The 12803-nt window shown below is 36.6% G+C and overlaps 1 long non-coding RNA gene across 1 annotated transcript in view; it reads left to right on the top strand.

The window, feature by feature from the left end:
* Positions 1–1819: 1819 nt before the first annotated feature.
* Positions 1820–12803, top strand: part of LOC129644069 (uncharacterized) — a 34635-nt gene continuing 23651 nt past the window's right edge. Inside the window, exon 1 of the long non-coding RNA XR_008710725.1 lies at positions 1820–1967. This is a non-coding gene — a long non-coding RNA (uncharacterized LOC129644069). The remainder of the gene's footprint in view (positions 1968–12803) is intronic.

The raw sequence follows: 12803 nt of genomic DNA, 5'->3' as shown, positions 1-12803 counted from the left end.
CCTCCCTTAATGATCTCACCTTAATGATTCAGTGGCCTGATTTCTAAATAAAGTAATGTTCTAAGGTATGAGGGTTGAGAACTCAATTGACATGTGAATTTGGGGGGACATAACTCAATACCTAGCCATCCTGGATAATCCCAATGGGCCATAAGTATAATCATATGAGTCTTATAAGAGGGGTGCAGGAAGGTCACAAGTAGGAAACAGGTGATGGAAGTAAGAAGCTGGAGTGGTGTGAGGGAAGGAGTCACCAGCCAAGGTATGCAGATGACTTCCAGAAGCTGAAAAGACAAAGAAATGGATTGTCCCTTAGAGCCTTCAGAAGGAAATGCAATTTGTCAGCACCTTGACTTTGATCCAGTAAAGCTGACTTCAGACTTCTAGCTTCCAGAACAGTAACAGAAAATATGTATGTTGTTTTAAGGCATTAAATTTGTGGCAGATTATTCCAGTGCCACAACATGAAACTAGTATGCTTAATGAATTTTTGCTTTGAAAATAATTTTCTTAAAAATAGTTTAAAATTTATTTTAATTGTTTGGATAAATGAACATTAGTGCAGCCACCTCAGGAGAACTTACTTTCCCGGCAATATATCTAGTAAATTGTGTTCTTCTCAAAGAAAATGCTTACATCCTTGATATGATTTATTCTTGTCTGCTCTTCCCAAGACTGCAAATCAGTTACTCTATCCTTACATAAATGTGTTGTTTTATAGTTATTCAAAGACTTCTATTTAGAAGCCCCATGTGTCTTGAATTTAATATCTGCCTTTGACATTGTGCATTTATTTCATAAAATCATTGTTCTTTGATTAGCATTTTTTATTTATCCAGAATCACGTTGTCTTATTTCTGTTTCTGTTATTTAAAATACATCTGAAAGAATTTAGAATTTAGAAGTAGATATGGAAAGAACTATGAGTTCAAGAATCTGAGAAATATATTTGTACATAGTTTACATAGTATATCTGTTTTTTTGAGTGAGTTTTGCTGGTCATTGAATGTATTTAAATACAGCTGTGTATTACCTCATATCCTTTAATATCTGTAGAATTTGTAGCGACCTCTATAGGGTTGCAGAGTCGAACACAACTCAAGTGCCTTAGCATGCATGCATGCACACACACACACACTCTCTGCTTTTACTCCTGAAACTGTAATTTTGTCTTCTCTCTTTTTTTTCTTGGTTAGTCTGACCAGAGATTTTTCAATTTTATTGATTGCTTCCAAGAGCTAGTCTTGGATTTCATTGAATTTCTCTTTTTCCCCTCCTGTTTACTATTTCATTGATTTCTGCCTGTATATTCATTATTCCTCTCTTTCTCTTGCTAGGCTTATTTGCTTTTCTTTCTCTGTTTTATTTTTATTTATTATTTTTAAAGAAGGAAGCTGAATTCATTGATTTGAAACCTTTTTAAATTTTCTAATGTAAACCCCTCCTCTCTAAATTTCCCTCTAGGTGTACTGGACAGAGCTCCGTGGCATCCCGGTGACAGCGCAGGTACTTTGCATGAGTGTTCTGTATCCCGTGCTCAGTCAGGTTTCCTACCTTACCTCCAGGCTCAGTAGGGGCTTCTGCTTTACTTCTCTCAATAGCATTATACCTGGGCCTCGTGGTGGGAGGGATTACTGTTTCTGTGTTCAGGCTCTTGGGTGTGGGCAGATGGATACTCCTGCGTCCCACTTGAAGTGCAGACAGCTTTTACCTCTCAGCTTTCCCGCAGCAGTTTCCCTTTCCCCAAAACAGGGTCAAGGGTGTTGCCTTTCCACCCCTTCATCACAGTAAGTAGCTCTTTTGAACCCTAGCAGATGAGAGTTCTTTGCACAGGTGAAGACTTGCTGGCTGAGAACAGGTTTCCGGAAGTGGACGGAGTTACAGGCGGGCTGGCTAGGGGGACTCCCAGAGGTCTCCACCTCTGTGCCCTGGAGCTCTGGGTTTAGAGGCTGGGAAAAGTGATTTAGGTGAGTATAGGCTCCACTTCTGTTTTGGGTTCCCTTGGAGTCTAAAGTGTCACATTATTCCGGCTACTATGAATTTGTGAAATTGTTAGTTTTCTTCTTCCTCTTGAGTGGTGGCTGTCTCTTCTTCCAGTGCTCTGAAAAAGGTAAAACAGTTTGTGTCTCTATCTTCTAAGAGGCCTTTATAACCCTTTGAAACTCAGTTCATCTGGTTGCCTTTTGACCTTGTTGGAGGAGTTTGTTATTTCCTCGTTGTGTCTTGCCGCTGCAAAAATTTGAAGTGACAGATGGACCAGTGTTATAGCTGTTTTATTGGCAAGCAAAGGAAAATACATTCTTGAGGCATGAGGGAGGGCTGACCAAAAGACTAGAAGAGAAGCCCCGGGCTCAGTTTTGGCTCCTCTTTTTATACAATTTTTCTCCTCCTCCTGAGCCTGCCCTATGTAAACTGGGCTAGCCAGGAGGGCTGTTTGTTTTACCTAACGTCCTCACTCTGGTCCTCAGACCTTTCTTTGTTCTATTTTTGCGGGCTTTTTCCTTCTTTGTCTTTTAGCCACTGCCATTTTGGACTCCTTTTTTCCTATTCTAACAACCTCAACTCTTACTGTTTATATATATAGATATAGATATAGTTTGGGGATTTTCTGGCTTTTCTTTCTCACTGTGTGGAAATAGTGTTCTCTTGTATTTTTCTGCATCTAAGCACAAACAGAATAATGTAGTTGGTGCATCTGTTAGGCAAAAATGAAGGCTGAAAATCAATTTCTAAATATATCTCAAGAAATTAGAAGAAAAATCAATTTAGAAATAGAAAGAAAATAATAAAACAAGATAGTAGAAAAGAAAATAAATGTACAATTGAGATAATCAACCAAGTCAAGAGTATCATCCTTGAAGCCCATAACAAGATGTATTAACAACCTCTATCCAGGGCAAGAGGAAAGAAAATTTACCGATGTCAGAAATGAAAAAGGAAGCAGTAGTAGAAGTTTCTGTAGTAATTTAAAAAGATAACAAAGCTGAAATTATGAACAAATACTTTCTAGTAAATTTTACAACATAAATTATATAAACAGTTTCCTTTAAAACCAGAAGTTACCAAAACCAATACAGAAAGAGATAGAAAATCTGAATAGGCCTATACCTATCAAAGATATTGGATCTTTAATTAAATCCTTCACATGTATGCTTACCTCTGTATTAAAAAAAAAGTTTAGTGATTTACAATTGAACATATGAAGTTTTTATAATAGAAATAACATTTCAAAGAATAGAAAAAAAGGGAAAATTGTCTATCTTGGTTTATGCAAAATTTTGATGAAAAAAACCTGAAAAGAAATTTAAAAAATATCTCCCATAAACAAGGATGTGATGATTCAAACCAAACTGATCAAATTCATCAAGCAATGTATAAAAATATTAGACTTGAGGAACAAGTTGGTGTTATTCCAAGATATCTGAGTTGAGTTTAGGCATTTTAAGATCACCTAGTATAATTCCCCACTGTAACAAAGAAAGTGAGAAAAATCAAGTAATTTTTTTCAGTAAATGAAGAAATAGCATTTAGTAAAATATAACAGTGTTGTATGATAAAAAAAAAAAAACTTTGTAAGCTAAAAATAAACTTGAAACCAAAAGTTGCTCAGTCCTGTCCACTCTTTGCAACTGCAAGAACTGTAGCCCACCTGTCTCCTCTGTCTGTGGGATTTTCCAGGCAATAATACTGGAGTGGGTAGCGATTCCCTTCTTCAGGGGATCATCCCAATTTAGGGATTGAACCTGGGTTTCCTGCATTGCAGGCAGATTCTTTACAGTCAGAACAACCAGGGAAGCCTAAAAACAAGCTTAAATTACTTTAAAGACATCTACTCAAAATACAGGAAATAGCATGCTAATTGGTTGTAAATATTAAAGTTTCACTCAGAGACTAAGGCAAGGACACCCACACTTACTGTATTTGTTTGTCATTGTCCTAGATGTCATAGCTATTGCAATGAAGCAAGAAGAAAAATGCAAAGCCTAGAATACAGGAAATAAAACTATTATTATTTACATATAGCATGGTATGTAGGATAGAAAAATTCTAAAAAATATAAACTACTTATTTTAGACAGTGAATTTAGCAAAAGAATGAGGTCATTAGAAACCAAGCTAGAATGTAGAATTTTTAAAAAACAGTACATTTACAATAGCATCCTTACAAAGGGACACAGGACACCTTAGGAGTCTATTTTCCCCAAATCATTTTTTAAGCCTCATGGGTAGATGGAAGATAGTCGTGAAGATGGGTGATCATTTTATTCATATATTTCATAGCTTCACAGATTTGTTATAGATTATATATCAAATAGTAATAAAGCTAGCAAAAACTAGAAATATACATGTATCAGATGAGTAATACAGTATTTTTAAAATTAAAAAATTTATGAAATGAGTTCACACATATCAATAAGAGATGAGTAGAAAAATATTTTTTTAAATCTTAAACAGACCTATTACTGGCAAAATATTCAAATGGATTAAACACAAAAAAGTGGCCAATCTCACATTTAATTGAAAAATATGCAAAATATTTGAGAAATATTAAATAAAGCAAAATCACTGCAGGTGGTAACTGCAGCCATGAAATTAAAAGACTCTTACTCCTTGGAAGAAAAGTTTTGACCAACTTCAGATAGCATATTGAAAAGCAGAGACATTACTTTGCCAACAAAGTTCCATCTAGTCAAGGCTATGGTTTTTCCTGTGGTCATGTATGGATGTGAGAGTTGGACTGTGAAGAAGGCTGAGTGCCGAAGAATTGATGTTTTTCAACTGTGGTGTTGGAGAAGACTCTTGAGAGTCCCTTGGACTGCAAGGAGATCCAACCAGTCCATTCTAAATGAGATCAGCCCTGGGATTTCTTTGGAAGGAATGATGCTGAAGCTGAAACTCCAGTACTTTGGCCACCTCATACGAAGAGTTGACTCATTGGAAAAGACTCTTATGCTGAGAGGGATTGGGGATAGGAGGAAAAGGGGACAACAGAGGATGAGATGGCTGGATGGCATCACCGACTCGATGGACATGAGTTTGGGTGAACTCTGGGAGGTGGTGATGGACAGGGAGGCCTGGCGTGCTGTGATTCATGGGGTCGCAAAGAGTCAGAAATGACTGAGCAACTGAACTGAAATGAAGGATTCATACTAGAAGCAATTTTCTTCTAAGAAATTAGCCAGCATTTATAATATCTAATAGAAGTAGATATAGAATTACTCATAAAATAGTAGTAAAGGGAATTTTCTGGCAGTCCAGTGGTTAGGACTCTGCACTTTCACTGCCAGGCCCAGGTTCAATCCCTGGTGGGGGAACTAAGATCCTGCAAGCTGTGTGGCTTGACCAAAAACAAAAAAAAAAAGTGGTAAAATTGTAAGGTAGTCAAACCTTCCTGAGAATAATAGGATAATACCATTCATAATGTTGTACTCTTGACCTAGAAATTAATTAGCCAGAATATTATTCTAAAACCTAGAAATAGTGCTATATAATTTGTGATGCATTTTTTTAATTAAAATTTGTGGTAGAGTAAACTAGAGATATAATTTCTTTACATATACACTTATAAAGCTCAAGTTATTATTGTCCTACATGGTGACATTGTAGATTTTCCAAGAATATTAAGAACAAATCACTTAGCTTAACATCCTCTAGGTTGATGCATGTTGCTTCAAATGGCAAGATTTCATTCTTTATTACTGCTGAATAATAGTCCATTGTATACATACATATATATATATACAACATTTTATCCAGTCATCTGTTGATGAACACTTAGGTTCCATATCTTGGCTACTGTAAATAGTGGTGCAATGAAGGAAGAGGAACTTTCCTCTTTTCAAATTACATGGATTGTCCTGGAGGGTATTATGCTAAGTGAAATAAATCAGACAGAGATAAACAAATATGGTGTGGGCTCATTTATAAGTGGAATCTAAAAAAAAAAAATAACAAATGAATAAAACAAAACAGAAGCAGACATAGATACAGAAGACTAACTGGTAGTTGCCAGAGAGAAGGGAGGTGGGGGGACTGACGAACTAGGTGAAAGAGGTTAAAAGGTATAAACTTCCAGCTATAAAGTAAATAAGTCATGGGGGTGTAATGTGCACATAGAGAATATCATCAGTAATACTGTAACAGTTTGATGATGGAAGGTAGCTGGTTGTATTATGGTGATCATTATGCCTGAAATATTGAATCACTCTGTTGTAAACCTGAAACTAATATAATATTGTGTGTTAATTATAACTCAGTTGAAATATTAGAAGAAAGCAAAAATGTACCACTTTTAACCAACTTAGGTACATATGTATGTGTGATTATGGAATGGTCTTTAGGACATGTTAATATGACTTATTGTTGATACAAATTGTTATGAATTTTGTGGCAGGAGGCTGAAAGATCATCCCTTGAGATTTACATTTTAATGTTGAATTAGGAAATAAGTAATTTACTAATACATTTTTCACTTTTGGATATATGAGAAAATTAAAGATATTCAGTGGCTTCCATGAGAAATGAGAGAGAGAACTCAGTCGTGAAACACACAAGAATGTTTGCATAGTATCTAAATTTATGTTCATTTATGAAAATTTACTCAGAGAAGGCAGTGGCACCCCACTCCAGTACTCTTGCCTGGAGAATCCCATGGACAGAGGAGCCTGGTAGGCTGCAGTCCATGGGGTCACGAAGAGTCAGACACGACTGAGCAACTTCACTTTCACTTTTCACTTTCATGCATTGGAAAAGGAAATGGCAACCCACTCCAGTGTCCCTGCCTGGAGAATCCCAGGGACGGCAGAGCCTGGTGTGCTGCCGTCTATGGGGTCGCACAAAGTCGGACACGACTGAAGTGACTTAGCGGCATGAAAATTTACTGAGTACCTACTGCACCTGGCACAAAGTATATCGGTGAATGAACAGGACAGAATCTCTTTCCTCATGGAGCTTCCATGGTATGAAATGTGACAATGATGTGAATTCTCACTTGATTTCAGTGACAGGGAATTTCTTTTCTCACGTTGTTATTAAGCCACGAGGTACTCTCACAAAGAAATGTTGATTTTAAGGGAAGTTTCATCTGTAGAAGGACTATGGTCTGTCCTCTCAAGGAGACAGTGCTTTTGTAAATACACTGAGTTTTGTGCATTGATGATTTGGCTCTATTCTTTTAGGCTTGGAATCTCAAGTTTCACAGCCCATCAAAAGCAGGCTGTCACAGTGGCAGGTTCACAGTAACTAGTCTCTTAACATAAATGCCTAAAATCAGATTGCCAATTTAATTTAGTAGGGAGAGCAGCTTCCCCAGTGATCTGAATACTCATGCCAGCATGATCAGTGAAGTTTCTCTTTGTAGTCAGACTTCTTGGAAAGTCAAATCAATCAGAGGGCTGCTTAGTGAATATTAAGCCAGGAAGAGAGGACTTATATTGATGAATTGCTTAACGGCAGTCTAAATTGCATGATACATGTAAAATACATGTTAAATATGTCTTGGAGTTTATTGGTGGAAAGTTTTCCCACTTATATACATTCAAGGAAAAACTTTTATTAGTGAGTCTGAAAATAAAAGTTTAGTGTCCACTGTTTTTTCTGTGTCTCTGATGCTGTGCTTAGGTGCTATATTAGTTATCTATGACTATAGAACGAATCAGCCTAAAACACAACAGCTTGAAACAATAAACATTTATTGTCTAACACAATTTCTGAGGGTCATGAATCTGGGATTAGATTTGCTGTACGTTTCTGATTTAGAGTTTCATGGGGGAAGGCATCAGCCGCAGATGCAGTCACCACATGGACCTCCCCACAGAGCTGTTTGGGACATGACTTACCCAAATCCAAGGAAGAGAGAGATAAGTAGCAAACAAGACAGAAACTGTGCTTATTATAAACCAGAATTGGAGAAAACACACATCATTTCTGCCATTAAAAAAAAGAAATTATTGAAGTATAGTTAATTTGCAATGTTGTGTTAATCTCTGCTGTACAACAGTGATTCACATATATATATTTTTTTCATATTATTTTCCCCCCATTGTATTTTGGGAAGATAGTGAAAGAAGTAATTTAAACTAATCTCTGAATCTTTATGTAATATTTAGAAATATATAATTCCAAATTTACATTAGAATGAAAGTTACAAGAAAATGAAAATATTGTATGTATAGGTTTTATATATTTTTAGTATGCCTTTAAAATATGGAAGTCTCTACTAGGTAGCCACTGAATGAAGAACTATAACTTGGGTAATATATAGTCTGTTCACTTTGCATTAAAGGTCACCAGTCACAAATACTAAGAGCGAAGGAATGCTTTGATAAATGACTCTTTAGTGATCTGTTGGCATATTTTAGTTTTAATAGAAGCCTGTGGAGCATGAAAGAGAAAACAAAACATCCCCTGAGAAAGAAAATATGCTAAATATTGATGTGAACTAAAAAAAATAACAAATTAATGATTTAAGAGGTGTAACTTCTCAATTAAAATGTGATACATTTTTCATGTGCTCACAATATGGCAAAATAGTTTCAATTTTTTTTCTCATAATACTTTTATATATTTTACCACATCAAATTCACTAGAAGAAATTGTGTGAAACTTTTACTTATATATACACACATACACACACATAGATATGTATCCATTGCTTGTATTATGGTAGAAGTATATGCAATTTCTAAAATCATGAGAAATTACACAGAAGCTGAAATGACAAAATAGAAGGAAAAATAACCCTTAAGGAAAATTAGCAATTTGAATGTGACAGATTTATTAAGAAATATCAAGCTTTTTTTTTTTTTTTTTTTAACCCAGTCTCTTCAGAACGGTAGAACCAGAAACTGAAACTCTTAGAAAGGGAGTAAGAAATCACTATGAAACTCTCTCTAGTCAAACAGGAATTTGTCACATAGCACTCCTGAATTTGTTCTTAATTGTTCTGAAAGAATGGAATCACTGTTCTTAAAGATGACTTCAATGACATAGTGATCACTGCATCAAAGTACTCACATATACTTTTAAGTTCTGGACATGGAACAGTGGAGTGGTTCAAAATGGGGAAAGGAGTATGTCAAGGCTGTATCTTGTAACCCTGCTTATTTAATTATATGTAGAGTAAATCATGCGAAATGCCAGGCTAGGTGAACACAAGCTGAAATCAAGCTTGCCAGGAGAAATAATCAGTAACCTCAGATATGTAGATGACAAGTGACCCTAATGGCAGAAAGCGAAGAGGTGCTAAAGAGTGTCTTGATGAAAGTGAAAAAGCTGGTTTAAAACTCAACATTCAAAAAACTAAGATCATGCCATCTGTTCCCATCACTTCATTGCAAATAAATGGGGAAAAATGGAAACAGAGACAGACTTTGTTTTTTTTGAGCTCCAAAATCACTGCAGATGGTGACTGCAGCCATGAAATTAAAAGATGCTTGCTCCCTGGAAGAAAAACCATGACCAACCTAGACAGCATATTAAAAAGCAGAGACATCACTTTGCCAACAAAGGTCCATATAGTCAAAGCTATGGTTTTTCCAGTAGTCATGTATGGATATAAGAGTTGGACTATAAAGAAGGCTGAGAGCTGAAGGATTGCTGTTTTCGAACTATGGTGCTGGAGAAGACTCTTGAGAGTCTCTTGGGCTGCAAGGAGGTCAAACCAGTCAATCCTAAAGGAAATCAACCCTGAATATTCATTGCAAAGACTGGTGCTGAAGTTGAAGCTCAAATACTTTGGCCACCTGATGTGAAAAGCTGACTCATTGGAAAAGACCCTGATGCTGGCAAAGATTGAGGGCAGGAGGAGAAGGGGACAACAGAAGATGAGATGGTTGGATGGCATCACCGACTCTATGGACATGGGTTTGGGTGAACCCCGGGAGTTGGTGATGGACAGGGAGGCCTGGCGCACTGCAGTCCATGGGATCTCAAAGAGTCGGACATGACTGAACGACTGAACAAATACTTTTAAGTGAAAATATATTTTCTTCATAATTTTCAAAATAATATGACTTGTTAATGACCAAATCATGAATATAAAGATAATATATTTATCACATCATTATATGTTCTTTGCATATTTGCTTATTGGTACTGCTTTTCTTTTTTAGGGCCAGGATATTTAGGGCAATGTTTGACTCCTTGATTAGAAGCCAGTGTTGTATTCTAAGTCTGTTGAGATATAATTGACATATAACATTTTATATGTTTACTGTGTACACTGTGATGATTTGATATACTTACACACTAGAAAATGTTTACCACCATGGTGTTACACTTCCATCACATCAGATAATTATAATTTCTTGTTTATTGTAAGAATATTTAAGACCTATTCTCCTAATGACTTTCACATATATAGTGCAGCATTGTAAATTATAGTTATACATTAGATCCCCAGAACCTATTTTTTAATATCTTATAATTGAAAGTTTAGACCCTTTGACCAACATCTCTTATTTTCACCATCTCCCAGCCCCTGGCAGCCACCATTTTACTCTCTCTCCATGAATATAACTTTTTGAAATTCCTCATATAAGTAATATTGTACGATGTTTGTCTTTGTTTCATTTATTGCATCTAGAGTAATGCTCTGTAGGGCTAGCCATGTTGTCACAAGTGGCAGGATTCCCTTTTTTCTCCTGGATAAATATTTAATAATATTTGTGCATACACACAAAACCCATATCTTCTTTATCCATTCATCTATAGACATTTAGGTTGTTTCTATATTGGCTGCTGTGAGTAATTCTGCAGGAACACGGGGGTACAAATTTCTCTTCAGTATAACAATTTTATTTCCTTTAGGTGCCTGCCCAGAAGTAGAATTTCTAGATTATAGGATAATTCTGTTTTTAATTTTGAAGTACCTCTATACTATTTTTCAATGGCAACCCACTCCAGTAATCTTGCCTGGAAAATCCCATGGGCAGAGAAGCCTGGTAGGCTGCAGTCCACAGGATCGCAGAGAGTTGGACATGACTTAGTGACTTCACTTTCACTTTTCACTTTCATGCATTGGAGAAGGAAATGGCAACCCACTCCAGTGTTCTTGCCTGGAGAATCCCAGGGACGGGGGAGCCTGGTAGGCTGCCATCTATGGGGTTGCACAGAGTCGGACACGACTGAAGTGACTTAACAGCAGTAGCAGCAGCATACTATTTTTCAGGGTAGTTATACCAATTTATACTGCTACCAACAGTGCGTAAGGATTATCTTTTCTTCTTGTTATCTTCTTTTAATAAAATTCATTCTAATAGATGTGAAGTGACATATTATTGTGTTGATTTGCACTTCTCTGATGATTAGATGTTGAATCTCTTTTCAGGTACCTGCTGGCCATTAATATATCTTCTTTGGAAAAGTGTCTATTCAGTTTATCTATCCATTTAAAACATTTTTCCCCCCCTTGGCTGTACTTCCCTAATGGCTCAGTTGGTAAAAGAATCCACCTGCAGTGAGGGAGACCTGGGTTCGATCCCTGGGTTGGGAAGATCCCCTGGAGGAGGGCATGGCAGTGTCCTTGCCTGGAGAAGCCCCATGGACAGAGGAGCCTGGGGGGCTACAGTCCACGGGGTTGCAAAGAGTTGGACACAACTGAATGACTTTCACTTTCACTGCATGATATGCAGATTCTTAGTTCCCTGACCAAGTATCAATCCCACACCTCTTTTATTGGAAAGGCAGAGCCTTAACCTTCCCTGGACTACCAGAGAAGTCCCTCCTCTGCACATTTTTAAATGGATATTATTTGTACTATTGAGTAAATAGTATTATATGCATTCTTTATATATTTTGATTATTAGTCCTTTATTAGATATATGCTTTGCAAATATTTTTCCCATTCACTAGTTTGCCTGTTTATTTTGTTGATTGTTTCCTTTGCTGTAATGAAGCTTTTTAATTTTATGTAGTCCATTTATTTATTTTGCTATTGTTACTTGTGCTTTTAGTGCCATATCCCCCCAAAAATGTCATTGTCAGGATATAAAGGAGCTTCTCCCTATGTTTTCTTCTAGGAGGTTTAGGTCTTATGTTTAAGTCTTTTATCCATCTTGAGTTAATTTTTGTGAGTGGTGTAAGATAGGAGTCCGACTTCATTCTTCTGCTTGTAAGTATCCAGTTTTTTCAACATTGCTTGACCCCCTTGTCAGATAGAGGTTGAGGGTTTATTTCTGGGCTTTTGATTCTGTTCTATTGGTATGTGTGTCTATAGCTTTAAATTATAGTTTGAAATCAGTAAGCATAATGATACCAATTTTGTTCTTCATTCTCAGTATTGCTTTTCCATCTTGAGTTCTCAGTGACTCCATAAAAATTTAAGATTTATTTACTTATTTTTTACCCATCCAACTATTCAGTGCCTTTTGATTGAAAAATTACTCACTTGCTCTCAGTTCCCCTATGGGAGGAATCATGGAACAAAAAGGTCTCTTCTGGCCCTGAGCTGTGGGGTCATGAGGGAGAGGTGATGTAGGTAAAGTCTGTTTCTTTTACTCTCTCCAGTTAACTCAAACTCATTTTTTTGTTCCAACACTGTGCTGAAACTGCTCTGCTAAAATCTTGCTCTTCCTCCTCATATTCTATGACATTCTCAGACCTTTTGTGGATATACCTGCTCCACATTTCTTGCTCCCTCTTAGGGAAGAATTTTTAAGCTTGTATCTTGTATGCCTTTTTATCAATCTAGCCATGCACTCAACCAGGTGCTGACAGTTTCTCTCTTGCTTTGCCAAGGGCAGAGATAAAGCTAAAGTTTGAGATCTCTCCTTGTCCTGCAGATTTGGACCAACTTTTTCATGT

The sequence above is a fragment of the Bubalus kerabau genome, chromosome 2, assembly GCF_029407905.1.
Source record: "Bubalus kerabau isolate K-KA32 ecotype Philippines breed swamp buffalo chromosome 2, PCC_UOA_SB_1v2, whole genome shotgun sequence".
NCBI classification, from domain to species: Eukaryota; Metazoa; Chordata; class Mammalia; order Artiodactyla; family Bovidae; genus Bubalus; species Bubalus kerabau.
This window is presented reverse-complemented; position numbering and strand designations above follow the sequence as displayed.